Here is a 21,993-nt window from a genome sequence, read left to right on the forward strand (position 1 = left end):
GAGACAGAGCCACGGAGTTAACCCCTTTCACTGCCACGCCATATTCTCAGTTTGCAAAGTAATTCTAAAGCCGTTATTAGCCAGACAGATAAACAGAAGGAGCGGATACGCGTAACTCTCACAAGAAGAATTGTCATCATTATCTTCTGTATCTGTTTGCGTCTGCCCTTTTTTGCATATCATTCTGTTTGTGTAATATACATAACTCTGTACCCCCATTGTACCACACTGTGGCATATGTTGGCACTTTATAAATAAACGATAATAATATGTGACCTAATGACAGTGACATGTTTAATGGGTTAAATGCAGCTGTAACATTTGGAGGGTTCTTACAACCTTTATCTAATGTCTTCTGGCGGTCAGACTGTTTGTCAGTCCTCAAGCCCCAGGTACATTTCTCTTGTTGTTCTGCTCTCTGTTTGCAAAGTAATTATGAAGCCGTCACTAGTCAGACAGACAAACAGAAGGCGCTGATCCGCTGGAATTCAGTGTTCCCGGGAGAAAAGCAAAACATCACTTAATCACCAGGTATGAAAGAAGTATAACAGTTTCTAGGGAAGACGATCACACAGAGAAGGGGTTTATGCATGAATGGGGATTGTTGACCGGCTGTAACCGGGCCGCACGGATTTAAACAATAATTTGCAGCAAATATGAGCCGCTGTTTTTTGTTAAACTAGATCCAGCTTCTTTCTTTCTGTGGTGGAACGGTTACATTCACCTGCTTGGCCGGGGGTCGGCTGTAAGACGCCGCCTTGTCGTGCTGGAGGATGGGACGTGCTGGAATGGGGCCAGATTCATTCCTCCAGTGCAAGTTTCCTGTTTTGTTTGAGGCAGAGAACAGTTTGTTCTGAGCACGCAGGGCCGAGCCAGACGCTCTCACACGGAGGGAAAGCCTTGTCAGCACTGGGGTGGGACCTCAGACGGATTAGGCAGTACAGCTGCTTTCTCTTCTCACAGCTTCAGTAAACAAGAAGCATTTTTAGTCAAGGAAGCCATTTTTAAGTCCGTTTTTTTTTTTCTCTCCCTTCCTCAGGGCGGTTCCCAGCTGCCTACGGACACAGTACCGCTGCTTTCTTCCAAGCACATTGACCAATAAATGAAACCACAAATTGTCTTGCAATCAGTTCATACGTGTGACATACATGCAAATCGGTGCGGCAGCCATAAGATGAGACCGTCAGTAATATATACGTATAACAGTATATAACGTGTGTGGGACAGCAGTGTATATAACAGTATATAACGTGTGTGAGACAGTAGTGTATATAACAGTATATAATGTGTGTGGGACAGTAGTGTATATAACAGTATATAATGTGTGTGGGACAGTAGTGTATATAACAGTATATAATGTGTGTGGGTGAGCAGTATATATAACCGTATATAATGTGTGTGGGTGAGCGGTGTATTTAACAGTATATAATGTGTGTGTGCGAGCAGTATATATAACAGTGTATAATGTGTGTGTGTGTGAGCAGTGTATATAACAGTATATAATGTGTGTGGGTGAGCGGTGTATATAACAGTATATAATGTGTGTGTGTGAGCAGTATGTAATGTGTGTGTGAGCAGTGTATATAACAGTATGTAATGTGTGTGGGACAGCAGTGTATATATCCGTATATAACGTGTGTGTGTGTGAGCAGTGTACAGGCATACCCCGCATTAACGTACGCAATGGGACCAGAGCATGTATGTAAAGCGAAAATGTACTTAAAGTGAAGCACTGCCTTTTCCCCACTTATCGATGCATGTACTGTAATGCAATCGTCATATACGTGCATAACTGATGTAAATAACGCATTTGTAACAGGCTCTATAGTCTCCCCGCTTGCGCACAGCTTCAGTAAAGGTAGGGAGCTGGTATTGCTGTTCAGGACGTGCTGACAGGCGCATGCGCGAGCTGCCGTTTGCCTATTGGGCGATATGTCCTTACTCGCGAGTGTCCTTAAAGTGAGTGTCCTTAAACCGGGGTATGTCTGTATATAACAGTATATAATGTGTGTGGGTGAGCGGTGTATATAACAGTATATAACGTGTGTGGGACAGCAGTGTATATAACAGTATATGTATGTATGTACAATATATATAGATGTGTGTATCTTTATTTATATAGCGCCATCCATGTACATAGCGCATTATAGCAGTAATACACGTGACATAATAATATAACACATAATGGGAAAAAGAGCCCCTGCCCTGAAGAGCTTACAATCAAAGTGTTAAGTGGGGAGAACTTATAGCGACAGAAGGAGGGTGTTCTGGTAAGTGTGTGTGTGTGCAACGAGCCATGGTCAGTATGTATTAGATGTATGAGGTGCACAGTATCAGCCAAATGAGCAAAATGCTTTGTTAAAGAGGTGTGTTTTAAGAAAAGTCTTAAAGGTGGATAGAGAGGGTGCTAGTCGGATATTGAGGGGAACGACATTCCAGAGGTGTGGGGCAGACAGTGAGAAAGGTTTAAGGGGGTAGGGAGAAGACATCCTTGAGCAGAACAAAGGAGTCAGTAGGTGTATAGTGAGAAATTAGGGCTGAGATGTAAGGAGGGGTAGAAGTCTTAAAAAGGAAAATTTTGAAAGTGTTCAGAATGTAATAGGTAGCTAGGAGAGGGATTTCAGCAGGGGAGACACAGAGATTTAGGAGAGAGTAAAGTGATTCTAGCAGCAACATTTAGGATAGATTGTAAGGGAGACAGATGAGAGGCAGGAATGCCGGCAGTAGAAGGTTACAGCAGTCGAGACAGGAGAGAATGAGGGCTTGCATTAGAGTTTTAGCAGCAGAGCGACAGAGGAAAGAGCGTATCTCTGCAATGTTACAGAGGAAAGAATGACAGGATTTAGCTACATTGTGAATGTTACAGGAGAATGTGAGGGAGGAGTCAGGTGTGACACCTAGGCAGTGTGCTTGTGATACTGGATGTAAGATAGTACTGCCAACACTAGGGTCAGACTTCGGAGAAAGTATGAGCTCCATCTTTGACATGTTAAGTTTGAGTCGGTAGAGGTTCATCCAGGATGATATAGCGGAGAGACATTCAGAGACTTTGGAATGTACAGCAGGTGTACGGTCAGGGATTGAAAGGTAAATGTGTGTGTCATCAGCCTAGAGGTGATATTTGAACCTGTAGGAGATGAGTGCAGAGGTGTGACCAGGGAGACATATGTTGGGGAAAATAAACCTTGCCTTTTATACAATCCATAGCTTCAAACAATACAGTTTTAAGGGAGCACACAAAATAAACAAAACAGCCTATCCCTTTGTAAGGCTGACACCCTCTCCCAGGCCCTATCTGCAGGTCTGGGAGGATAAGCCTCTTACTTGCCTCTGACCCAAAGTCCAAAGTGTTACCTGTTATCAGGAGCTCTTTCCCTCAGTCCAGGGTCTACGTTGGTGTCCGTAAGATGGGTTTCAGTGACTGCTGTGTCCTGGAATAGAGGGACTCGCTCCTCGGGATTCCTCTCTGTTAGCACACACCTCCCTTGTGTTAGAGAGATCAGTTCCTGGGAATCTCATCTAGCAGTACATACCCCCTGTGCTCAAGAGACCCATGCAGTTTGTCCAGCACACATTTAAACCTGCTTGATGAGCCAGGTGGAGACTGGCTAATTGACTCTAGCAACAATTAACCAGCTCCCTGCTGGACTCACCAGCTACAGACATTCTCTATGTGTGTTGCCTTTTTAAAAGGGGAAAGGCCCAGTCACAGAACCCAAGAGATATGGTGAGATCACCTAGAGAGGTTGTCTAAAGAAAAAAGAGAAGAGGTCCCAGAACAGACCTCGGGGGTATGCCCACCAAGAGATTGACAGAGGAGGAGGTGTTAGCAAACAAGACACTGACATTATGATGGGAGAGGTAAGAGGATATCCAAGATAGAGCCCTGTTACCGATACCAAGAGTATGGAGAATGTGAAGGAGTAGAAGGTGGTCCACAGTATCAAAAACTACAGAGAGGGAGACAACACGATAATTCTAGAGACAGGTAGGGTCAAGCTTGCTATTTTTGAGTAAGGGTATAACTATTGCATGCTTAAAGGAGGAGGGAAAGGTAGCGGTGAAGAGGGAGGAGTTGAAAATATGTGTGAGTGTAGGTGTTAAAGTAGGAGAAAGAGGTTTGAGGAGATCGGAGGGGTCACGAGGGCAAGTATTAGGGGGGAAGAGATCAGTAGCGACACATCCTCCTCTGTGACAGGGTAAAAAGAGTCAAGAAAGGCAGGGGGAGAGTTAGGAAGAGGTGTAGAATATGAGAAGTAAACAGAGGGGATGCCTTGACTAATGAAATCCACCTGTGTCTTAAAATAGTCAGCAAAATCCTGAGGGGAAATGGAGGCATTAACACAGGTAACAGACGGAAGTCTGAGTAGAAAGTCAAACACAGAGAATAGGCAGCGTGGAGTAGACTTTTGAGTGTTGATTAGTGAAGAAAAGATTTGTTTAGCCTGGGAGAGGGCAGAGTTGAACCAGGATACATTTGAAGGGAAGGAAGTCTGCGAGAGTATGAGATTTCCTCCAGAGCCGATCAGAGTGCAGGAATGGAGCATGCGCGTGTGGCAGTTTAACCAGGGTCTGGAGTTAGAAGGGCGAGAACGGCAGAGGAAAAGAGGAGCATGTACATCAAGAGAAGAGGATAGGGCAGAGTTGTAGTTCATAACCGGGTTGTAAGAGTCTGTAGTGGAGCAGAGAGAAGAGGAGGAGGAACGCAAAGTGGAATCAAGAGCCAGTAGATTAATAGAGCAGAAAAACCTTTTGTGCAGCTCGTTTGTCCTGAGAAATGGCTATTACTGGGACTTGAGGGGGAGGAGAGGTGCAGGGAACAACAAAGAGAGTTGCCGTGGGCAGAGATCGGGCCGGGGGGCCATCCGCCCACAAAGCAGAGCATTTGGCCGTTCCCCAGCCAAGCGGCGCCAGCACAGAGGGGGATATCCTGCCGGCCTGGGAAGCCATTGCTGAGCTCCCGCTGGTAGGCGCTGCTCCCATTGGCCTATTCGTATTTCCCGCCAAAGCCCTATAACTCTCTCAGCCCCGCCTCAAGCCCTGATTGGCCAATGCAGGTGAGCCCTTGCGTCCTGACTGGTTCCTGAGCATCTTCCACGCTGTGATTGGTCGCCAGCCCTTCTACCATTATTTCCTATGGTAGCAGGGAATCTATGTAAGGGGATCCCGATCAGCGCTCCAGAGCTCAATCTGATCCTGACGTGGAGGTGCACTAAGCGTTATGCAATGAGGCTGTTCCGGAGACACCTGAAAACGAGCTTGGGAGCTTAACCAAGCGGGAAATTCAAAAGTGCTTTTGTGCTACAGACTTGTGTGCTGCCGGAGAACTGGGGAGTGCTAAACAAAGAGTGTAAAAACTAAGAGTGATAATGTGAATGGTGTGATAAATAATTTAAAATTAAAGTGGACAGCTATAAGAAATAATTAACCGCATAAATAGTGCCAGTATGTGAAAAACAATATAAAAATGTCTAATTATAGTCAGAACTGTTCTGGTGGTTCTTCAGTTGCAGTGAAGTCTTCAGTAAAGGGGAGCGCAGGTCCACATTTAAAAGAGAAATAAAACACATATAGTGTAGTATGTAGAAACTGAGATAATGATCAAAACTGAAGAAAAGGGGAAATGAGTACTCCCATTTCCCAAACTTAATTAGGCATATCAGAGACACTCACTCTCTCTGATAAGAGCAAGTAATAACTTCTGGGCACTTTGTGAAGAAAGGTTATCAATGGGTGGATCGGATGGCACCCAAATCAATCACGTTGGTCCTCAAAGAAAGAGAGCAATCTATGGCGTAGTATGTACAGTATAGTACACATTTATAACAATAAAAACATTAAAATGTGCACTCACATTGGGCACATCTACATGCGCATTGTACGACAAGCAAGGGGGACTCCCCGTCAGCGCTGTGATCAAGGTATTCTCTCCGGTTGAGAAGCTGGAATGCTGGCCCGGTTTGTAGCACAGCTGTGCTGTGGATACGGAGGTTTCCCCTCCGATCACCAGACGTCCGGTGACGTCACGCGGTCCTGGTTGACCTTCCTCCTGGTACAATAGTGCAGTAGAAAGGGTCCCCTACGCGTTTTGCCTGGGTTGGCTTCTTCTGGAGTATCATGCTCAAGGGTCTTACATGACATATATATATAGGTAATTCCCTAATTGCATCAATACAAATATGTGGCAATACACGAAAGGATTAGCTGTTCAATTACATCATTATTCATCAACAACAATGTTCGCTAACTCTAATCAGGATTAATGAGGACAGTATGTACTTAATAATACTGAATGACACCTAGGAACACAAATAATAAAACATATGGGACATAAAATTAAGCCTTAAGATGTAATTGGGCTTATAATAACATGTGAACATAATAAGGCAGTTAGAATACATGGCACAAATGCCAAGTAGTAAGATTAGTATGGACATGAGTACACTTGAAAAAAATCAAGGTTCAAAAAGAGTCTCGGCAGCAATAGAAATTAGTGTACAGCTGTTAAAGAATATCTAAAAAATGAGATGTCAAAATATAGAACACCAATTGGGTATTGCAAAGGAACACAAGTCCCAACTACAGTATGAAAAAAGAAATTACTCAATTTAATGGATTGAATAAAGTTTAAAAAAAAGTTAAAATTAAATATAATATCAATGATGATATATGATAGAGATGAAGTAATGAAAAATGAATAATAGTTTCCAAATGGAATTAATTCATAATTAATCATAAACAAAAGATGATAAGGTTGACTCTATAAAACTTGTAAAATCAAGAATATAGCCTTAAAAAAGGGGGGGGGGAGAGCAAGACTTTTAAGCAGGAGATTTGAAAGTGTTCTGCCGCGAATTTCACCAGAGAGGTGCGGACAGTCCCTACCCCAAGAAAGTGTGGAAGAAAGCCTTGTGTATGCCTTTAATGTGAAGCTTGGCACCTAACCAGCTATCCCCCGGTATGCCCCTGTTTTAGTGTGTATAGCTCTGATCTGTGTTGTTGTGTTTGCTGGCTCCGGCTGGAATAAAAACTCTTTATTCAACTGCTTTGTCGTGTCTGGTGCCTTGATCCCGGTGTTAAGTGCTGGTCTTCCGTGACTGCGCAGACGAGAACATGTAAAAATAAGACAGGGACCAGGATTAGGAGAGATGTCCCCAGAAGCAAGGAAGAGAAGCATGGAAAGAAAGCAGATGTGAGAAGAGGATTTGTAGGGGTGTGTTTTAGTGCCTGGTGTATTGCGGAGTGGAGTCAAAAGACACAGATAGGAAAGGAGTTCATGTGAACTGAGAAATTGGGAAGGAAGGAGAGATGGAGATATATGAATGGAGTTAGAGACATAATGAGTGTAAGGAAAATGGGGAATATTATGTATTTTAATCAATCTGGTGCTTCAGGGGGTAATGTGGTTACCGTTTGTTTTAAAAAATACAACATATTGGGTTTATGACGGGTCAAGACTCTCCCTGGGTCTTTCCAGAGCTTCAAAGAGGGCTTAATTAGTGGGTTATCACTTATGGCCCACTAAAAGTACAAGATGTGTTGTATGCAGCTGATAGAATTTGGAGATAAGGTCAGTTGTTTTGCCAGAGATGGGATTAAAATATGGCTCCCTTGACATCTTTATAAACAGGATCCTATTAAAGTTACTTTCAAAGGCATTCTCTGGAGGGTTCTGCAAGGTTCAGGGGGCGTAGCTAAGAAATTATTCAACAAAAGAGTGAATTTATTACAAATTAGGATATCCGGTGATAACCTCTAATCTAGAGTATAACGTTCAGATATCTGCAATATGCAATAAGACCACACACACGACATGGGTAAGGCTGCGTCCTAGCGCGGTCAGCACAATCAATTTTAATTTGTCCGGCCACGCTCACGGGCACTGGGCGCTTGCTGGGACAAATTAAATAGACTTTGAGGCGTTCTGAGGGGTCACATGACCTCCTCAGCCAATCAGCGCCAGTCAGTGTTTTGGCCACCCACCCTCCCTCCCGCGTATGTCTCATGTTTGGATAACTCCCTGTCTCTATCACCATTTCTCCATCTGAGCAGAACGGGACATTTGGCCGTGATCAAATCTCCACCAGCGCTGCCCCGCCAGGACTACTCACCACAGGTGGACTTACCCGCCGGTCACCTCGCCGCCTTCCACCATCTTTAAATGTCCTCGGATCTGCTCCTCCATAGCCCACCTCAGGTGCTCCGCGGCTGGGAAGATCCGAGGACATTTAAAGATGGTGGATGGCGGAAGGCGGCGAGGTGACTCACGGCGAGGCAACCTGTGGCGAGTACTTCTGGTAGCGGAGCCAAAAGTCTGTGCGGAAAGAGCCCTTTTGCCCAGATATTCAGGTCGCCGTATTCTAAAAGTCCTTTTCGCATGTCCAAACCATGCTTTTCTTTTTATTCCAGCTCTGCAAACACGAGCAATGTGGTCAGAATGGCTCCAGGGTCCAGGTGATAAGTTCCTCACTTTCTGCTTCCTCTGGCTCGTCAAAATGTTCAGGGCTCTCGGTTTCACTGCAAGTTGGCGGTGTGCCTCGTGCATCTGCCACCAGAGGGGCATGGACACAAGATCATAGTTCTGATTGAATGAAGAAGTCAGATTTGTTCTCGTCTAATCCAAGGCGACGAATAATACATGTCTACTACTGTTAAGTTATATAAGCATTACATTGTCCATCTCATGTTGACATGTTTTAGATAATTAAAGCCTCCATTAATTAGACATACGTTCAGGAAATGTTTATGTGAAGAGCAAATGTGTAGAATGTTGCAGTATTGCATGGTAACTAGCATTGATAGCAACGGGAGTTCCACCGGGCTTGTGCAATAATAGGCCCTATATACTGTAGCTGTTTTCTGACTTACTACCTACGTCCATGTGAGGACATGTAGCCCACATTCATTATTACTTTATTTATAAAAAGTTGCCTTGAGCCTAAGTGGAGGACACCATGGCCGGGAGGCCAGGCTCCCCTCCTATCTTCTCTCCCCCCCCCCCAAACAACCTTTGGTGATGGGGTTGACGTGGTCAGGGGGCTGGGAGGGGGGGGAATGGTGTATTTTAGTTTGGCTGGAAGGGTGCATGGTCAGTCCGTGCCCTGCCAGCAATTCCCACCCGCCCGTCCCTGTTTTGCGTATATTGCTGATGATGTTGCGTTTACTGTTTAAAGTTTATTATAAAACGGAGGAGGGGAAAGCAAATAAGAAATGTAAGAATAAGGACTGAAGTTCCTTGGAAGGACGGGAAATAAGTCCCCGTTTTGTTACCTCTACGGGGTCAAAGTGTTGAGGCATATTTAGCCTTTCTTGCGGCTGCAGTTGGGGCGTATATGTGCTTATCCTTGCCAGAAGGGGCTCCGTACATGGTAATGCCCAGTGGGGCTGGAATGGCGAGTTGGCAGGGCTCATTTAAACGTGAGTTCCTTGAGCCCCCCTCGCGTCAACGGCCGGGTCACATGGGTCCCGCTTGGGTGTCACGGGTCATGGGTTCAAGGACCTTTGACCTCTGGCAGGGGTAGTACTTGCCAATTATTTCATAGTTACATAAAAAGCTGCAGCCTTGTACCTCCAGGCCTTGTATTGTCGTTATTTGTGTATTTATTTATGTGAGGTTGTGGGTACTTGGGGTGGAGGGGAGCTCCCTCGCAGTCTCCCAGGTCATGGTTTACCAGTAAATTTTACATTGAGAGTTACGTCTCGTTTTCAAGTATGTCCTGGGCCTTTGTAACTACAATGGTGACTATTCACCAAGGTGCTATGCCGGGTATGGCACCACAATCCAGTGGTAACTGCTAGTCAGGTGAATGGCAGTTATGGCTGGATAGGGGTGTCATACTCAGCATTGCTGCTTAATTAATGGTGGTCACTGTGCTGGTAATGAGTGATTAAAATGTTTGTGTATTCAAAAAATAAACCATGGGATGATTAATACTACTGTATGTATGACTAACCTGCTTCCTCCTCTGATTCCCCAGGGCCAATGTCCAGATCTCCCTCAATACCATTTACGGCATCCGGATAAACGATTCCATGGAGCATCTCCTCCATTGGCATCACCTCAACAGTTTTAGCTAACCCACCTTTAGTTTCCAAGCACCTTACCAATTAGAATCTCATTTTATTGAGGTGTAAAGTGTACATTGCACACACCTCCTGCACCCATCCTACGCCAACTGGGACCCTCCTGGCCTCCCCACCCCGTACTCTTCCACCACTCCTCACACCTCCACCACTCCCGGCACTTCGCACACCTTCACCACTCCTCCCATCTCTACCACACCCAGCACTCCTCACTTCTCCACCACTCTCCACACCTGTACCATTCGCAGCTCTCCTCACAGCTCCACCACTCCCAGCATTCCTCACACCTCTACCACTCCTAGCATTCCTTAGACCACTACCACTCCCAGGATTGCTCACACCTCTACCACAACTAGCATTCCTCACACCTCCACCACCCCCAGCATCCTCACACCTCCACCACTCCTGACACCTTTACCATTCGGAGCACTTCTCACAGCTCCACCACTCCCAGCATTCCTCACACCTCTACCACTCCTAGCATTCCTTAGACCACTACCACTCCCAGGATTGCTCACACCTCTACCACAACTAGCATTCCTCACACCTCCACCACTCCCAGCATTCCTCACACCTCTACCACTCCTAGCATTCCTTAGACCACTACCACTCCCAGGATTGCTCACACCTCTACCACAACTAGCATTCCTCACACCTCCACCACCCCCAGCATTCCTCACACCTCCACCACTCCTGACACCTTTACCATTCGGAGCACTTCTCACAACTCCACCACTTCTAGAATTCCTCACACCTCCCGCACTCCCACCACTCCTCACACCTCTACCATTCCCAGCACTCCTCATACTTACCTCCAGCACTACCAGCACTCATAACATGCTCACTCCCACTCCTTTCACCTTTCATGCCCTCACCCGCTCTCCCCTAACCCACACTTGTACCCACCTCCTGCCCTCCTCCATCTCAATCACATCCCAAACAAACACAGACAACACTTAGGAAACAAATGTACGGTATAAAATACACAAAGAGATTCACACACCGCAACAATAAACTATCAAACTGACAACCAGGCACTAATAAAGAAACAAAATATAAGAACAAAAGCCAGCTCACTCAGAAATGTAACAATAAAAATCACGCCTAAAGCTAAACTACCTCCAAACTACAAAGCCCAATATACTGTGGCTGATGCGTGATCATGTGGAATTATGATCATTCCGCGTCAAACTGAAAGAAAATACGATATATACAGTATATACCAAATAAGTAACCAAGGGAAGGATTTTGACCCGGGGAGTAATCGGATTGCCAATTCTTGGAGTCAGGAAGGAATTTATGTTCCCTTATGAGATATCATTGGATGAAATGACACTGGGGTTTTTGTTTGCCTTCCTCTGGATGCATATACTGTAAGTACGGATATAGGATAAAGTATCTGTCATCTAAATTTCGCGTAGTTGAACTTGATGGACGTACGTCTTTTTTCAACCTCATCAAACATGTCGCTATGTAACAATCCGCACAGATTTGCTGTTTGACCGCACGTTTTCTCAATTTTAATTGGCGCCATGTAAACGATGCGATTTCTGTTACAGAATATGGCTAGTTGTCAAATTTTATTTGGCGACATATGACCACGTGAACCGTGCTGTTTTTCTAATCAAGGACAAGCTCGCAACCATGAGAATGTGCCCCTATGGGTATGTAAAGGTTACAACCTTTGCGTATGTGCTCTACAATCCGGATTCTCGGCTCTAGTGGTCTTGTCCACATGTTGATGTCCACATGGACATTCCAGGAGGTAGACGACATAATTACTTCAGCAGTTTAAATATATATTTATAATAAACACTTCCCCTGATTAGATTTAAATTTATTGGTTTTGTAAACTCCTATTTTACATGCATTACATTGATTACATCCGAAAAAACCTTTAGATTTTATCCCAACCATGAATTATCCCCATTTGATTTATTCTCCTTTATTTAGGGCACTGCGGCTAATTGTTCTTTATTTAAAAAAAAAATTTGCTCTAGTAAAAATAATTTGGGGCTGCTTCAGTAAAAACCAAATCATAATGTAATCTTGTCTCAATATCAGTGTTTATTCATAATCTGTTTAATCTTTCTAAAATTGCTATTGAACTGTGCAATAAAGGGCAAAAAAAAACCCTGTTTGTAAATCTCTGTTTTGGAGAAAGTATCCACAAGTAACTTCTCCCTAGCATGCTGGCCTTAATTAATGCTGAGTTTCTCTCTTCTGAATTGTATTCTCTCTCAAGAAAACCTTTTCCTAGAGACTCAGATTGTTGTCTGAAATTATTTTCATTTGAACAGTTCCTTCTTAACCCCCGAAATTCCATAAGGAATATTTCCCAACCAGTTGGGTTGGTGATTACAATAAATTAAAAAAAAAAAGAAGATAATTGTTATTATCTACTTAAAAAAAAGAAGACCATTCTCTACATATAGGGTTAAATCCAAAAAGTCTATAGTTGTTTTGCTAACATAAAGACATTTTTAAACTGCAGAAGTAATTATGTTGTCTACCTCCTACAAAGTCAACGTGGACATCAATATGTGGGCAAACCCACTAGCCCCCGAGAGTCCAGATGTTAGAGCACCTTTGCACATACATACCCATAGTGTCTCTGCACACTTTCACAGTGTCTATGGGTTACATTACAGGGGTGCGCAAACTGGGGGCGCACCTCAAAGGGGTGGTACAAATGTTTCTGGGGGGGACGCGGCGCTTACAGTGGCCCTGCGTTCTTCCCCACAACATTTAAAGGAAATGCTGGGGGAGCGCATGAGGCCTCTGTATATCCCTTACCTGGCCTATGGCCGGATTCTGGCAACGAGTCGCCATGGCAACGTGGAGTCAAATGATGCCGTGGGGTCAAATGGCAATGCAACGTCACATGACGCCGGAGAAAAGGTAAAGGTGGGGGTTCCTTTAGAATTTTTTCTCAGGAGATGTTTTCACATTTTCATACTTTTATATTTTTATATTTACAGTATTCGCCATATAGTAATTCCAATTGTTTAAGTAGCGCATTTATAAAGAATTTATAATGTTATTATATCTCTGCATGCTATTATATCGCTCTGTGTGTTATTATATCTCTCTGTGTGTTATTATATCTCTCTGCGTGTTATTATATCTCTGCATGTTATTATATCTCTGCATGTTATTATATCTCTGCATGTTATTATATCTCTGCATGCTATTATTTCACTCTGCATGTTATTATATCTCTCTGCGTGTTATTATATCTCTCTGCGTGTTATTATATCTCTGCATGTTATTATATCTCTCTGCGTGTTATTATATCTCTCTGCGTGTTATTATATCTCTCAGCGTGTTATTATATCTCTGCATGTTATTATATCTCTCTGCGTGTTATTATATCTCTGCGTGTTATTATATCTCTCTGCGTGTTATTATATCTCTGCATGTTATTATATCTCTCTGCGTGTTATTATATCTCTCTGCGTGTTATTATATCTCTCTGCGTGTTATTATATCTCTGCATGTTATTATATCTCTCTGCATGTTATTATATCTCTCTGCGTGTTATTATATCTCTGCATGTTATTATATCTCTCTGCATGTTATTATATATCTCTGCATGTTATTATATCTCTCTGCGTGTTATTATATCTCTCTGCATGTTATTATATCTCTCTGCGTGTTATTATATCTCTCTGCATGTTATTATATCTCTCTGCGTGTTATTATATCTCTCTGCATGTTATTATATCTCTGCATGTTATTATATCTCTCTGCATGTTATTATATCTCTCTGCATGTTATTATATCTCTCTGCATGTTATTATATCTCTGCATGTTATTATATCTCTCTGCGTGTTATTATAACACTATGCATGTTATTATATCTCTGCGTGTTATTATATCTCTCTGTGTGTTATTATATCTCTCTGCGTGTTATTATAACACTATGCATGTTATTATATCTCTGCGTGTTATTATATCTCTCTGCGTGTTATTATATCTCTCTGCGTGTTATTATATCTCTCTGCGTGTTATTATAACACTATGCATGTTATTATATCTCTGCGTGTTATTATATCTCTCTGCGTGTTATTATATCTCTCTGCGTGTTATTATAACACTATGCATGTTATTATATCTCTGCATGTTATTATATATCTCTGCGTGTTATTATATCTCTCTGCGTGTTATTATATCTCTCTGCATGTTATTATATCTCTGCGTGTTATTATATCTCTCTGCATGTTATTATATCGCTCTGCGTGGTATTATAACGTTCTACATGTTATTATATCTCTCTGCATGTTATTATACCTCTCTGCGTGTTATTACATCTCTCTACATGTTATTAAATCGGTCTGCTTGGTATATTGCTATGCGTGTTATTATATCGTCTGCGTGTTATTACCTCTGCATGTTATTATATCGCTCTGCGTGTTTTATTGCTCTGCGTGTTATTATCTCTGCATGTTATTATATCGCTCTGCGTGTTTTATTGCTCTGCGTGTTATTATCTCTGCATGTTATTATATCGCTCTGCGTGTTATTATCTCTGCATGTTATTATCTCTGCATGTTATTATATCACTCTGCGTGCTTTATTGCTCTGCGTGTTATTATCTCTGCATGTTATTATATTGCTCTGCGTGTTATTATCTCTGCATGTTATTATATCACTCTGCGTGCTTTATTGCTCTGCGTGTTATTATCTCTGCATGTTATTATATCTCTGCATGCTATTATTTCACTCTGCATGTTATTATATCTCTCTGCGTGTTATTATATCTCTCTGCGTGTTATTATATCTCTGCATGTTATTATATCTCTCTGCGTGTTATTATATCTCTCTGCGTGTTATTATATCTCTCAGCGTGTTATTATATCTCTGCATGTTATTATATCTCTCTGCGTGTTATTATATCTCTCTGCGTGTTATTATATCTCTGCATATTATTATATCTCTCTGCGTGTTATTATATCTCTCTGCGTGTTATTATATCTCTCTGCGTGTTATTATATCTCTGCATGTTATTATATCTCTCTGCATGTTATTATATCTCTCTGCGTGTTATTATATCTCTGCATGTTATTATATCTCTCTGCATGTTATTATATATCTCTGCATGTTATTATATCTCTCTGTGTGTTATTATATCTCTCTGCATGTTATTATATCTCTCTGCGTGTTATTATATCTCTCTGCATGTTATTATATCTCTCTGCGTGTTATTATATCTCTCTGCATGTTATTATATCTCTGCATGTTATTATATCTCTCTGCATGTTATTATATCTCTCTGCATGTTATTATATCTCTCTGCATGTTATTATATCTCTGCATGTTATTATATCTCTCTGCGTGTTATTATATCTCTCTGCGTGTTATTATAACACTATGCATGTTATTATATCTCTGCGTGTTATTATATCTCTCTGTGTGTTATTATATCTCTCTGCGTGTTATTATAACACTATGCATGTTATTATATCTCTGCGTGTTATTATATCTCTCTGCGTGTTATTATATCTCTCTGCGTGTTATTATAACACTATGCATGTTATTATATCTCTGCGTGTTATTATATCTCTCTGCGTGTTATTATATCTCTCTGCGTGTTATTATAACACTATGCATGTTATTATATCTCTGCATGTTATTATATATCTCTGCGTGTTATTATATCTCTCTGCGTGTTATTATATCTCTCTGCATGTTATTATATCTCTGCGTGTTATTATATCTCTCTGCATGTTATTATATCGCTCTGCGTGGTATTATAACGTTCTACATGTTATTATATCTCTCTGCATGTTATTATACCTCTCTGCGTGTTATTACATCTCTCTACATGTTATTAAATCGGTCTGCTTGGTATATTGCTATGCGTGTTATTATATCGTCTGCGTGTTATTACCTCTGCATGTTATTATATCACTCTGCGTGTTTTATTGCTCTGCATGTTATTATCTCTGCATGTTATTATATCGCTCTGCGTGTTTTATTGCTCTGCGTGTTATTATCTCTGCATGTTATTATATCGCTCTGCGTGTTTTATTGCTCTGCGTGTTATTATCTCTGCATGTTATTATATCGCTCTGCGTGTTATTATCTCTGCATGTTATTATCTCTGCATGTTATTATATCACTCTGCGTGCTTTATTGCTCTGCGTGTTATTATCTCTGCATGTTATTATATTGCTCTGTGTGTTATTATCTCTGCATGTTATTATATCACTCTGCGTGCTTTATTGCTCTGCGTGTTATTATCTCTGCATGTTATTATATCTCTGCATGCTATTATTTCACTCTGCATGTTATTATATCTCTCTGCGTGTTATTATATCTCTCTGCGTGTTATTATATCTCTGCATGTTATTATATCTCTCTGCGTGTTATTATATCTCTCTGCGTGTTATTATATCTCTCAGCGTGTTATTATATCTCTGCATGTTATTATATCTCTCTGCGTGTTATTATATCTCTCTGCGTGTTATTATATCTCTCTGCGTGTTATTATATCTCTGCATGTTATTATATCTCTCTGCGTGTTATTATATCTCTCTGCGTGTTATTATATCTCTCTGCGTGTTATTATATCTCTGCATGTTATTATATCTCTCTGCATGTTATTATATCTCTCTGCGTGTTATTATATCTCTGCATGTTATTATATCTCTCTGCATGTTATTATATATCTCTGCGTGTTATTATATCTCTCTGCGTGTTATTATATCTCTCTGCGTGTTATTATATCTCTCTGCGTGTTATTATATCTCTCTGCATGTTATTATATCTCTCTGCGTGTTATTATATCTCTCTGCATGTTATTATATCTCTGCATGTTATTATATCTCTCTGCATGTTATTATATCTCTCTGCATGTTATTATATCTCTCTGCATGTTATTATATCTCTGCATGTTATTATATCTCTCTGCGTGTTATTATATCTCTCTGCGTGTTATTATAACACTATGCATGTTATTATATCTCTGCGTGTTATTATATCTCTCTGTGTGTTATTATATCTCTCTGCGTGTTATTATAACACTATGCATGTTATTATATCTCTGCGTGTTATTATATCTCTCTGCGTGTTATTATATCTCTCTGCGTGTTATTATAACACTATGCATGTTATTATATCTCTGCGTGTTATTATATCTCTCTGCGTGTTATTATATCTCTCTGCGTGTTATTATAACACTATGCATGTTATTATATCTCTGCGTGTTATTATATCTCTCTGCGTGTTATTATATCTCTCTGCGTGTTATTATAACACTATGCATGTTATTATATCTCTGCATGTTATTATATATCTCTGCGTGTTATTATATCTCTCTGCGTGTTATTATATCTCTCTGCATGTTATTATATCTCTGCGTGTTATTATATCTCTCTGCATGTTATTATATCGCTCTGCGTGGTATTATAACGTTCTACATGTTATTATATCTCTCTGCATGTTATTATACCTCTCTGCGTGTTATTACATCTCTCTACATGTTATTAAATCGGTCTGCTTGGTATATTGCTATGCGTGTTATTATATCGTCTGCGTGTTATTACCTCTGCATGTTATTATATCACTCTGCGTGTTTTATTGCTCTGCATGTTATTATCTCTGCATGTTATTATATCGCTCTGTGTGTTTTATTGCTCTGCGTGTTATTATCTCTGCATGTTATTATATCGCTCTGCGTGTTTTATTGCTCTGCGTGTTATTATCTCTGCATGTTATTATATCGCTCTGCGTGTTATTATCTCTGCATGTTATTATCTCTGCATGTTATTATATCACTCTGCGTGCTTTATTGCTCTGCGTGTTATTATCTCTGCATGTTATTATATTGCTCTGCGTGTTATTATCTCTGCATGTTATTATATCACTCTGCGTGCTTTATTGCTCTGCGTGTTATTATCTCTGCATGTTATTATATCTCTGCATGCTATTATTTCACTCTGCATGTTATTATATCTCTCTGCGTGTTATTATATCTCTCTGCGTGTTATTATATCTCTGCATGTTATTATATCTCTCTGCGTGTTATTATATCTCTCTGCGTGTTATTATATCTCTCAGCGTGTTATTATATCTCTGCATGTTATTATATCTCTCTGCGTGTTATTATATCTCTCTGCGTGTTATTATATCTCTCTGCGTGTTATTATATCTCTGCATGTTATTATATCTCTCTGCGTGTTATTATATCTCTCTGCGTGTTATTATATCTCTCTGCGTGTTATTATATCTCTGCATGTTATTATATCTCTCTGCGTGTTATTATATCTCTCTGCGTGTTATTATATCTCTCTGCGTGTTATTATATCTCTGCATGTTATTATATCTCTCTGCATGTTATTATATCTCTCTGCGTGTTATTATATCTCTGCATGTTATTATATCTCTCTGCATGTTATTATATATCTCTGCATGTTATTATATCTCTCTGCGTGTTATTATATCTCTCTGCATGTTATTATATCTCTCTGCGTGTTATTATATCTCTCTGCATGTTATTATATCTCTCTGCGTGTTATTATATCTCTCTGCATGTTATTATATCTCTGCATGTTATTATATCTCTCTGCATGTTATTATATCTCTCTGCATGTTATTATATCTCTCTGCATGTTATTATATCTCTGCATGTTATTATATCTCTCTGCGTGTTATTATATCTCTCTGCGTGTTATTATAACACTATGCATGTTATTATATCTCTGCGTGTTATTATATCTCTCTGTGTGTTATTATATCTCTCTGCGTGTTATTATAACACTATGCATGTTATTATATCTCTGCGTGTTATTATATCTCTCTGCGTGTTATTATATCTCTCTGCGTGTTATTATAACACTATGCATGTTATTATATCTCTGCGTGTTATTATATCTCTCTGCGTGTTATTATATCTCTCTGCGTGTTATTATAACACTATGCATGTTATTATATCTCTGCGTGTTATTATATATCTCTGCGTGTTATTATATCTCTCTGCGTGTTATTATATCTCTCTGCATGTTATTATATCTCTGCGTGTTATTATATCTCTCTGCATGTTATTATATCGCTCTGCGTGGTATTATAACGTTCTACATGTTATTATATCTCTCTGCATGTTATTATACCTCTCTGCGTGTTATTACATCTCTCTACATGTTATTAAATCGGTCTGCTTGGTATATTGCTATGCGTGTTATTATATCGTCTGCGTGTTATTACCTCTGCATGTTATTATATCACTCTGCGTGTTTTATTGCTCTGCATGTTATTATCTCTGCATGTTATTATATCGCTCTGCGTGTTTTATTGCTCTGCGTGTTATTATCTCTGCATGTTATTATATCGCTCTGCGTGTTTTATTGCTCTGCGTGTTATTATCTCTGCATGTTATTATATCGCTCTGCGTGTTATTATCTCTGCATGTTATTATCTCTGCATGTTATTATATCACTCTGCGTGCTTTATTGCTCTGCGTGTTATTATCTCTGCATGTTATTATATTGCTCTGCGTGTTATTATCTCTGCATGTTATTATATCTCTCTGCGTGTTATTATCTCTGCATGTTATTATATCTCTCTGCATGTTATTTTATATCTCTGCATGTTATTATCTCTGCATGTTATTATATCGCTCTGCGTGTTATATCTCTGCATGTTATTATATCTCTCTGCGTGTTATTATCTCTGCATGTTATTATATCTCTCTGCGTGTTATTATATCTCTCTGCATGTTATTATCTCTGCATGTTATTATATCGCTCTGCGTGTTATATCGCTCTGCGTGTGATTACAAATTGTCCCTTATTTACAATTGGGCACAGCATCACTACTTTTTACAATCATAATTATATACTTAGGATGTAACCAGACCCCTTTCTGGGTCAAAATGAAGTGTTCCCTATTACACTATGGTAATGTTCAGTGTTGATAGCAGTCAACAAACTGCAGCCGTGCACACGTGTAATAACAGACGTGTTATACGCAGGTATCGTGTTTTCGGTGTGTGTTTCGCTCAGTTTCACACTTCCTAAAGCACAGAAGTTTCTCTTTACGATACCACAAACCTCAACACTGGATGAAGACACAGTGTCCCGGAAATTTGTGCCTGCAGCATGACGCACGTTAGGGGAGCCTAACAACCCAAAAACAGAGCTACGTACCACCTTCGTTGTCAAACGGCAACTAATCCTTCTATTACCCTATAACACCACCATTTAACTCCTCCTATAACCACTACCTAAACTCCGCCTATTACCCTATATAACTGCTCCCTAAAACTCCTCCTATTACCCTATATAACCGCTTCCTAAAACTCCTCCTATTACCCTATATAACCGCTTCCTAAAACTCCTCCTATTACCCTATATAACCACTCCTTATAACTCCTTCTATTACCCTATATAACCGCTCCCTATAACTCCTCCTATTACCCTATATAACCGCTCCCTATAACTCCTCCTATAATCCTATATAACTGCTCCCTATAACTCCTCCTATTATCCTATATAACTGCTTGCTATAACTCCTCCTATTACCCTATATAACTGCTCCCTATAACTCCTCCTATTACCCTACATAACTGCTCCTTATAACTCCTCCTATTATCCTATATAACTGCTCCCTATAACTCTTCCTATTACCCTGTATAACCGCTCCCTATACTGTAACCTCCTATTACCCTATATAACTGCTCCCTATAATTCCTCCTCTTGCATCATAACACCGCTCCCTAAATAAAAGGGGAGTTTGCAGAATGTCTATTTATTCCTCTGTTCTGTATCACTGGCAATAAAAAAATATATAATATGCTAATTAAATAATAAAAACAAATAATCGCACTTCCCACATTCATAGAGACAAAAATAATATTCCACCGAGTGTGCGAGAGAGGAGGTGGAAAAACACAGAACGTGCATCTGAAGTGGGTCTAAAAAATGCAGAGATAAGAGAAAAGATTGTGGTTGTGTTGCCGTACGTGTGGGGGAGGGGGGGAGCAGGGGGGGGGGTTCAGATGTGTCCCTGGGGACAGAGATAAAGAACAAGGTGTTCACCCCAGTCCAGAGCTGGTATCAACTGGTTCCATCTACCAGGGACATTGGGGGGGGGGGGGGGGGGAGGTGATACACTAGGTCTGTCTTGCAAACTGCTGAGGGCCAGGGAGAGGGGACAGTGACAGAGGGGGGGGGGGGGAGAGGTGACAGAGGAGAGTGGGGGAAGGGAGAGGGGACAGTGACAGAGAGGGGTGGGGAGGTGACAGAGGAGAGTGGGGGAAGGGGGAGGGGACAATGACAGAGGAGGAGTGTGGTGGCAGGGAGAGGAGAGAGAGGAGTGGGGGCAGGGAGAGAGGACAGAGAGGAGTTTGGGGGCAGGGAGAGGAGACAGATGTGTGGGGGCAGGGAGAGGAGAGAGGAGTGTGGGGGCAGGGAGAGGAGAGAGAGGAGTGTGGGGGCAGGGAGTTGTGACAGAGAGGAATGTGGGGGCAGGGAGGAGGGACAGAGAGGAGTGTGGGGGCAGGGAGAGGGGACAGAGGAGTGTGGGCGACAGGGAGAGGGGACAGAGAGGAGTGTGGGGGCAGGGAGAGGGGACAGAGAGGAGTGTGGGGGCAGGGAGAGGAGAGAGGAGTGTGGGGGCAGGGAGAGGAGAGAGAGGAGTGTGGGGGCAGGGAGAGGAGAGAGAGGAGTGTGGGGGGCTGAGAGCGGTGACAAAGAGGAGTGTGGGGCAGGGAGAGGGAACAGTGGAGATTGGGGGCTGAGAGGGGACAGAGAGGAGTGTCAGGGCAGGGGGAGGGGACAGAGAGGAGTGTGGGGGCAGGGAGAGGAGAGAGGAGTGTGGGGGCAGGGAGTTGTGACAGAGAGGAGTGTGGGGGCAGGGAGGAGGGACAGAGAGGAGTGTGGGGGCAGGGAGAGGGGACAGAGGAGTGTG

At 41.5% G+C, this 21,993-nt stretch overlaps 1 long non-coding RNA gene across 1 annotated transcript; it reads left to right on the forward strand.

The window, feature by feature from the left end:
• The first annotated feature begins 313 nt into the window (after positions 1 to 313).
• Positions 314 to 9,925, forward strand: LOC142478402 (uncharacterized). The gene is made up of 3 exons (XR_012793144.1): positions 314 to 531; positions 1,040 to 1,182; positions 8,410 to 9,925. It is a non-coding gene; the product is annotated as an uncharacterized LOC142478402 (long non-coding RNA).
• Positions 9,926 to 21,993: the final 12,068 nt, after the last annotated feature.

Source organism: Ascaphus truei, unplaced genomic scaffold (genome assembly GCF_040206685.1).
Source record: "Ascaphus truei isolate aAscTru1 unplaced genomic scaffold, aAscTru1.hap1 HAP1_SCAFFOLD_2397, whole genome shotgun sequence".
Lineage (NCBI taxonomy): Eukaryota > Metazoa > Chordata > Amphibia > Anura > Ascaphidae > Ascaphus > Ascaphus truei.